Raw genomic sequence first — 9,933 nt, forward strand, 5'->3', positions numbered from 1 at the left:
GAGACAGGTAGTTTCTCTTGTCAATTATACTCTAGGATTTTTATAGAAATGGGGCTAGTAAGTGCCTATCAGTTCAGCAGTCTTTAAAGAAGAACTGTGCTAGGGGTTGTGCTGATGATGTAAAACAATGGGACACTTTCGGAAGGGGCTGGCAAACAAACGATAAATAGAATCTGGCGTTGCCAGCTACGGATGCCTGGGTGGCACAAGTGAGGTCCTCTGCTCTACATCTGATTGTTGTGTTGCTTTCCAACTATAATAGGATTTTAGAAATACATTGGTTTAAGTATATTATGGTCAAAAAAAATCTTAGTTTGTAAAGCAGTTTTGTAAGAATTTTGAAATATTTGAATATAACTGACTCTGGAAAAAGATAAGTACTATCTAATTTCTGGGGTTCCCTGTTGGTTCAGATGATAAAGAATCTGCCTGCAATGCGGGAGACCAGGGTTTGATCCCTTGGTCGGGAAGATTCCCTTGGAGAAGAGAATGACTACCCACTCCAGTAAGGTATTCTTGCCTGGAGAATTCCATGGATGGAGGAGCTGGGGGCAGGGGCGGGGGCAGGGGGTGTGGGAAGCGGCGAGGGTCAAGTCCATCGGTTTGCAAAGAGTCAGACATGACTGACCAATGAACACTGTAACACATACTGTCTAATTTCTATTATCAATTTGTAGTTGGAGTATCTGCATCTTTGGGACATGGTTTGGGAAAATTCTCATAAGAATGAATGCATTTCATTTTTTATTCCTGTAAAATTGACAATAATGATAAAATTTTATTTTGCTGAAATTCTGGCTTTACTTTTAAATTTGAGAATATCAAACCTCTGGAGGAAAGCACGTTGCCTTTCAAACTGCTTTAACTCCCTAATATAACTTCTAAAAGTGTCTCAGGTCATCAAACTGTCAGAAGAGGCTTGGACTCATTTCTACATTTAAGAGTCGAATTAGAAAACATACTAACTTTTAGAACTTGATTTATTTGTTTTTATTAGTTAAAAATGTTAACTTGGAATTTGTACCTGGGGATTTCCAAATGAGTAGCAGGCATATGATAATTCTCCAGCAGTTTTTATACCATGCTAACAATAAGTAAAAAAAAAAAAAAAAAAGTTGTTATTCTAAAAGAAAACACTAAGTATTCACAGTTTTCTTTCCATTTATCCTGACATTGTTATATAAAACAAACTATCTAAACTTTCTTAAAATCCAAATGTGTGATAAAAGAGCCTGACAGTGCTTTTAGTCTTCCTCATGTGACTCTAATTGAAGTAAGAAGCAATTTTATAAGCCAAATACAGGTAACTATCTCAAAAAATCCCCCTGAATTTCCTGTATCATGATATGAAGGTAGACCCAGACCAAATCGGAAAACCCCAAACCAAAATACCCAGGTAAAGTCAGAACTCACATGGGACAGTTTCAGTTAAAAATTTTTTTTCATTGGATAGAACAAAGAATTCCTTTAATTTGGTTGCCTGGGCAGGAAAGCAGGCTTTCAAGAACAAAGCATATTTTCATTTGTAGGGAATGGTAATGACTTTCTCTTCCTACTTTCTCACATCCTTAGGTTGAGCCATTAAGAAGTGTGAAAACACTGTAGAAGAAAGAACTCAATCTGAAAGTGGGTAGAGAGGGGCTTTAACTTGAAAAACTTATATCCCAGGGGATTTTCAGTGTTTTTCAATACAATAGGCTCCAAGGCACCCTCAAGCTTCTCTAACCTCACAAGGGGCTGCAGCTTCCAACAGAAATTGTGAAGAGTTATTCTACTGGTTCAGACAGCCTCTTCTCTCATGCTTCAGGGAGTGCTACCTGCCTTCCTTCACATGCCTCTGTCTCCTTTTTGCCATCTGTTACTTCTGGTTAAGAGAGATATTTCTCCAGTCCTGAAGCTGTCAATTAAATAATTCTTGACTCTTCTATTACTATAGCATAAGGGAAATGAAGGAAGCACAGTATCATTCAATTCTAGAATCTTGGACAACTGTCATTTTACTAAAACTGTAGAACGGCTTCCTTTTAATTAGTCTCCATGATTTATTTTGTATTCCTCCAATTTAAGCCCATGCTATATATCAGAAAGACTTTCTTAAATTGAAATATTTCCTATTTTTTTCAATTTTCTTTTCTATTTTATTTATTTTATTATATTTTATTTTATTTTTTAACTTTATATAATTGTATTAGTTTTGCCAAATATCAAAATGAATCCGCCCCAGGTATATATGTGTTCCCCATCCTAGACCCTCCTCCCTCCTCCCTCCCCATACCATCCCTCTGGGTCGTCCCAGTGCACTAGCCCCAAGCATGCGCATCGAACCTGGACTTTTCTATTTTAAATCTTCATAGCTCTTCATTACTTACATCAATGAGTGATTCCAAAGATAGCATACACTCCAAAAAAATTATAAAATACGCTTTCCCTTCAACATACTAGACTTGCTTTTTCTAAAATACCTCCTGAAGAAGGTCAACCAGAGTGGAGATCTTTTTCTTAAACCACTTCAACCCATTTTTGCAGGGAAAAATGGAGCTAAATATTGCCAACAAGTATGAGAAGAGCCTGATTTAGGGGAGAGGACAAAAAAGATAAAAGAATGGAAAAGCTATGAAAATGGGGAAGAAGAGAGAAGACAAGATTCCTCATCTAATTCCAAGAAGATGGCCTTGTAGGTGCCCAAGGATAACTGGGGGCAGGAGTGAGAGGGATAAGGCAGAATGGTCACTTACTGAACTTTCCTTTTGGGCTTGTAATCTGTGCATTTGCACTGGGTCCCACACTCAGAAGAGCCTCATTCTCGGTTTAATGTTTTGCTGTCACCATCTAAAATTCTTGATAATTTTATTTTTGAACTTGTGTTTTACAAGTTAAATCTGATGAGACGTTTGAGCAACTTGAGAGCAGAGGGATGCTTAGTATGTGGGTCCACTGTTTCTTTCCACCTCATAAGCACAGAATTCAGGTGGACTCACATTGTGAGAGTTCACTGCGACTCCAAGTGAGTACAAGCTAAACGTGTTATGTCTAGATCTGAGTGGGCAGGAGTGCTGACAGCTGCAAAGAGGCCATGCTTTCCTTTAGAACAAGAGCATGCTTCAAATTCAGAAAGAAATTATGTTCTAAGAAACACAATAACCAGAGAACTCTTTGTATCTTTTCTGATTAATGTTACTTTCCTGAATTAATCAATGACTTTTGCTAGAAACAATGACATAGAAGCAAAGGAAAATGTGGGACAATTTACATGTCATTTTCCTTTCAGTTTTTCCTTAAGCCAAAGTCAAGAATATTGATAAGCCTAAATGTTCATCAGTGGACAACTAGATAAAGAAGATGTGATATATATATGTATATATCATATATCTATATATATAATGGGATATTACTCAGCCATAAAAATGAATGAAATAATCCGATTTGTTGCAACATGGGTGAACGTAGAGATTATCATACTAAGTGAAGTAAGACAGAGAGAAACAAATATGATATAACTTACGTATAGAATCTAAAAAAATTGATGCAAATGAACTTATATAAAAACAGAAATAAACTCACAGACATAGAAAACAAACTTATGGGTACCAAAGGGGAAAGCAGAAGAGGGATAAATTTAGAATTTCAAATTAACCAATACAGACTACTATATATAAAATAAATAAAGAACTACTGTATAGCACAGGGAGCCATATTAATATCTTACAGTCACATATAGTAGAAAAGGATATATATATGTATGTACATGTATAACTGATTCACTTTGCTGTACACCTCAAACATTGTAAATCAACTCTGCTACTGCTAAGTCGCTTCAGTCGTGTCCAACTCTGAGCGACCCCATAGACGACAGCCCACTAGGCTCCGCCATCCCTGGGATTCTCCAGACAAGAACACTGGAGTGGGTTGCCGTTTCCTTCTCCAATGCATGAAAGTGAAAAGTGAAAGTGAAGTCGCTCAGTCATGTCCGACTCTTAGTGACCCCGTGGACTGCAGCCTACCAGGCTCCTCCGTCCATGGGATTTTCCAGGCAAGAGTACTGGAGTGGAGTGCCGTTGCCTTCTCCAAAAATCAACTCTACTAAAATAAAAAATAAAAGTTAAAAAAAAGAATGTGCCCTTCTTTGGACAAACAAAAACAGTTGTGTTTTGTGTAACGCTTTTGCATACATTCTCCCAAGAATGCATATATGAGCTATGAAATATGAGTTGTGTAATTTTGGTGGTTCCACATCAGTCAAATGCTTCTGTATTTGCATCTAAAAATAGCACCGAACTGTATAAATGAATGACAAATATATTAATAATTAAATTTTTATTTTTTTAATTAAAAGCCATCTAAAAAAACATGGAAAGTTGAGAGAAGAGAGAAGAAACAAACAAAAAAAAATGTAATTGTTAATGCACACACACTTAGCACATTTTCTTGCTTTTTGAACAAGCCCTGTCCCCATTTTCACCTTGTTCCAGGCCCCACAAATTCTGTATCTGGCCCTGCCACTTCATTACTTCCAATTCCCATTTTGGATTCCATAATTGAGATGAGTTTATTACTCAAACTTTAAGGAAAAAACCACTTGATAGATTCCTCTCTACCTTGTGGCTTGAAGAATCAGTTCTAGGGCCAGCTGAGGTATGAACTGCTTACTTCCTTTCTCCCACAATTGGGATGTAGTCAGAATCATGGCTGGTGGGAAGCCAAAAGAGTGGTTCAGCCCCTGAGAAAAATTCTCCTAATTTATCATCTTTTCAACAATTTTTAAAAGTAATATATTCATGTAACAGCTGTTTGGATTATGGTGAAATTTGCCTGAGGACCGCCTATGAGACACTGAACTGAAATATCAAAGTTCAGAATATGAGATAGATAAACACCAGGCTGGGCTTCATTTTTTGAGTTCAGAGATGCCAGCACTCAACTCAGTGGCCAGCACAGAGTAAATTCATTGAGGACCACCTGAGAAATAAATGCTGGGCTTCCCTAGTCCCACAACATGCAGCAGAGATAGCTATGAAAATCCTGTCCTTCTCATTTAGCTGTCTGCTACTTTTTTTCTCCCCCTTATAGCAAAAATAAAGGAAAAGTAGGTAAAACAACAGAATTAATCAGAAATGATAATAAGAGGGGAAGAACTATTCTCTTCTTTTAAATTTGAGGCCTGTTGCCTTGCTAAGAACCAGAAGTGATTGGTAGGTTGGCTGCTTGAACAGAATTGCTCTGCTTGCTTGCGGGAAGGAGAGGAGAGCAGGGAAAGGGAGGGGAAGGGAGGAGAGTGGAAAGGAGGGGACAGGAGGGACTTGCAGCTCTACAGAAGGGGAAAAGTCTTCCCAGGCAGTTCAATAAATAGAGACATTGCAGAAATGTCTAAAGGAGATGTTTCAAATGGCGCTTGTTGGTTTTATGATGAAATTCTCTCTTAGCTTCATCTTAACATGAAATCTAGTTTCTTGCTAATCCATGGAAGTGGATTTGCATGTGTGACGAAACCTGGGGCTAGGATAATGATTAAAATGGGATGGAGGCTGGGGGGCATTGGATGGAAGCTCCAAGAAGATTAGGGAACAGCAGATACCAGTTTGAGTTATACCGATTTTAAAAGATTGTCTTTAGCATTTAAGAGACTAGGAAAATTAGCTAATTATCCATTTAGTATTCTCTGTCTTCCTGATAACTTTTGGCTCTTCAACTTGACTTCTTTCTGGGCACAGAATCAGTTTCCCTCATTCCTTGGTCCCTCTCCAAAGGAAAGAACTAACTCCAGTGTCTCCAGTTTTACCATCTAGCATTTTGTCCAGCAAGTGGACTCACTGGAAAGATGTTAAAAGAGAAATGTCAGTGGAGATACGTGGCAAAGGCAGAGAATATTTTTGTTATCGGGGGAAAGCCTGTTTCCCTGGCCACCCGCAATGACCTATTTCCTCTGCTCTAAGTATAGAACACCAGGGCTTTCCTCACACCTGACCCTGATGCTGCCAGCTCTGGGAGACCGAATCTCCACTCTAATTTAAACTACGGGTAAACAATATGCCTCAGCCATTCTTTCAGTATATTAGCGCTTTTTTTCCCTTAAAACATGAGGCTAATGATACATTGTTAATGTAAAATATTTGTTGCTCCCTATAAGTTGCTAGGTTTAAACTTCAATTTCCATTATTATTCATAAGTAGAAAAAAAAAAGGTTTTCTTCGGCTGACTCTTGTGTTTTAGATTTTGGCACAGAGTGTCTCAGCTTTGAGAAACATTTTTCTGGACTGAGTAGCCAGTAGTGGTCACTGGCCTCATGGAGATGAATCACTTTTGGCTCCAAATGGAAATCATAGCTAACCACTCACAACCATGTCTTATGTTGATTCATGGTACAGTGGCCTTTGCACCACGGAGGCCTCACCTGTCCCTTTGGCCCGAAGAAACCATTTGTGGTTTTGATCACGTGTGGTTCTCCTTTGCGTCCAGTTTACCCTTTCTGGTCAATCCATCACATTTGGATAAAGTTGGCTTTCTACCACACAAATTATATAGTGTTATTCCCTGCGCAGAAACCTTCCAAGACTTCCTACTGATTTCAGGAGAGTACAAAATTAGCATAGCATTCAAGGCCCTTCACAGTCAGAACTCAATCTTTCTATCTGGTACTTTCTAGCCCTGCCCCTGCCCTTACATGTCCATCCTTGCTCCTCCTTTAAATATATTTTTAAATACCCAGTAATTCTCTTTAGCAGTTCCTCATGGGACCAGGGATATTCATTCACTCAGGAGCATTTAGTATTGGCTATGAAACCTTACTTATGTATTCTTGTATTGATGTAAAGAGAAGAAATTTGTTGAATGCTACCCATTTAGCCAAATGTTTATCTAATTCTTATTGGAGTCTTTTGGAACATTTTTTTAAAATGCTGACTTTTTTACACCACCCTAGATCTGAATCAGAATCTTTGGAAATGGAATAAGAGAATCTGATGCTTAAGTAACTTACTCATATCTATTTGGTGGCTCAGTGGGTAAAGAATCTGCCTGCAATGCAGGAGACACAAGAGACACGTGGATTCACTCCCTGGGTCAGGAAGATCCCCTGGAAGAGGGCATGGCAACCCAATCTAGTATTCCTGCCTAAAAAATCCCATGGATAGTAGAGCCAGGTGGGCTATAGTCCATGGGGTCTCAAAAGAGTTGGATATGACTGAGCATGCACACACATATAGAGTTTGAGTACTCCATGTATTTTACATTAAAAGTAATAGTGTTTGCTTTATTAATTATACAATCTGTTTAATCTCAGTGATTTCTATGCTGCTCAAACATTACTATCTTGCCAATGCCTAGCATACACAGTATCCTCACAGGACATACATTGCCTAGAACAAAGAATTCTCCAGGGCTTCCCTGATAGCTCAGTTGGTAAAGAATCCGCCTGCAATGCAGGAGACCCTGGTTCTATTCCTGGGTTGGGAACATCCCCCAGAGAGGGGATAGGATACCCACTTTAATATTCTTGGGCTTCCCCTGTGGCTCAGCTGGTAAAGAATTTGCCCACAATGCAGGAGACCTGGGTTCAATCCCTGGGTTGGGAAGATCCCCTGGAGAAGGGAAAGGCTACCCACTCTAGTATTCTGGCCTGGAGAATTCCATGGGTCAGACTAGATCACAAAGGGTTGGACACGACTGAGTGACTTTCTTTTCACTTTTCAGGGCTTATTACTGATTGAATAGGAAAGAAAGACTGAAACATATCTATAACTATTCCAAAAATTAAAGAAAATGTGCCAGAATGCTGAGATTGCTTGGATTCTTTGACTAGAACTGGCAATGTTTGATCTTGGAAGTCTTCAGAGACAAAGACTGTTTTGAGGAGAAGATTATCATTCCAGCTTTGGAAAATGAAAGGAAACAAAATGTGAAAGATTCACAATCAGATTAAGAGTCCATCTTAGTATGTGATAGGAAAAGAGAGAAGATATGCTAGACATGGAGAAGAAAGTGAGCCCTAGTAGATAGAAAGATCAGAAGCACATAATTAGAGGATTTTGGTAGGGAATTTATTCAACAATTATTTATTAGATCTGATATGAACAGCAATATAGTTCCAAGAAATATGAAGTTGTTCATTGAAAATAACTGATATTCACTCAACAAACATTTATATTCACTCAACTGACTCTCAATATTCCTCCAACTCTTCTTCCTCTGTGTAGCAGCAACACAGCATGAGGGATTTTCCTCATTCTAGGAATGGGCCAGTCTGGCTAAAGGTAATCTATTCTCTCTTGTCAATGGCTGTTTATGATCCAGTTGTGGACAGTGAGAATAGAGGAAATGTTTGCCGAAGGCTAATAAAGCTACAGGAAACCAATATCTCTTTCCTATTGGAAGAAGAAAGACAACACATATAACCTTAATTTCTGAAATAATGACAGTTATCTTTGATGAAACCAACATTGTTTTTGAGGTAAAGAGATATGTAAAGAACTCTGCTGAATTAACCACCCCAAAAGCCTGTGCTACCTTTGGTATTTTTCTTAGATGAATGAATTCATTTATTTACTGTTTAAGTTTCAATATCTTTTCACAGTTTTATTGAGAAATGATTGCTACACATTATTATATAAGTTTAAGACATACAGTATGATGGTTTAATTTACATATGTTGTGTTAAATAGTTTTACTGACAACCAAATACATCTTAGAGGGCTTTCCAGATAGTGCGGTGGTAAAGAATCCACCTGTCAATGCAGGAGACACAAGAGATGCAGGTTCTGGGCTGGGAAGATTCCCTGGAGTAGGAAATGGCATCCCACTCCAGTGGCATTCTTGCCTAGAAAATTCTATGGATAGAAGAGCTTGGCAGGCTACTGTCTACGGGGTCGAAAAGAGTTGGACACAACTGAGCACATGTGTGTGCACACACACTTACACACACAAATACATCAATATACATGAATAGCAATTTTTATATCTCTCATTTGATACTCCACAACCTTATTCAGGATGACTATTCCCTGCTAATAAAAATGAAAAATAAAATTAAAAGTGAAGAAAATACCAGAAGTTTTTTGTCAAAATCCGGGCATCAAGAGTGAGATTTAGAAATATACAGTTTGGAAGCAAGTGAACAGTCATTGAGTACTTCACAGTACTTCATAGGTTATTCAATTTTAACTTTTATAATTCTTTCAGTTCCATATTATTAGAAAAGATATTGAAGCTGAAGCTCAGAGAGTTTAATGAATTCACCAGAAGTCACGCTGTGCCACAAACATGGATTCACACTTGGATTTTTGGTCATTACACTCCATGTTCTTTCCACTTCACCACTAACTGTGTGAGAGCTTTTCCTGTGAGTGAGATCTTATAAGGAAAGCATCATCAGGGCTTGCAAATATGAAAACCTAAGTAACAGAACATCAGAAGATGCTGAGTCTTTGTAACTGCAGTGATAGTGTGGTAATGGTGAAAGCCATAAAATACTGAAGAATAAAGCTCTGAGAAGGGGTAACTAATGTATTAGCAAGAGTTTCAAAGGCAGAGTTAAAGCAAATATTGCTGCAGTCCACAGGGTTGCGAAGAGTCGGACACGACTGAGCGACTTCACTTTCACTTTTCACTTTCATGCATTGGAGAAGGAAATGGCAACCCACTCCAGTGTTCTTGCCTGGAGAATCCCAGGGATGGGGGAGCCTGGAGGGCTGCTGTCTATGGGGTCGCACAGAGTCAGACACGACTGACGCAACTTAGCAGTAGCAGCAGCTGCAGCATACGGCATAGGCTTCCCTGGTAGCTTAGCTGATAAAGAATCTGCCTGCAATGCAGGAGACCCAGGTTCAATCCTTGGGACGGGAAGATCCCCTGGAGAAGGGAGTGGCTACCCGCTCCAGTGTTCTTGCCTGGAAAATTCCATGGACAGAGGAGCTTGGTGGACTACAGTCCATGGAGTCACAA

The sequence above is a fragment of the Bison bison genome, unplaced genomic scaffold (assembly GCF_000754665.1).
Source record: "Bison bison bison isolate TAMUID 2011002044 unplaced genomic scaffold, Bison_UMD1.0 scf7180017864198, whole genome shotgun sequence".
Classification (NCBI taxonomy): Eukaryota; Metazoa; Chordata; class Mammalia; order Artiodactyla; family Bovidae; genus Bison; species Bison bison.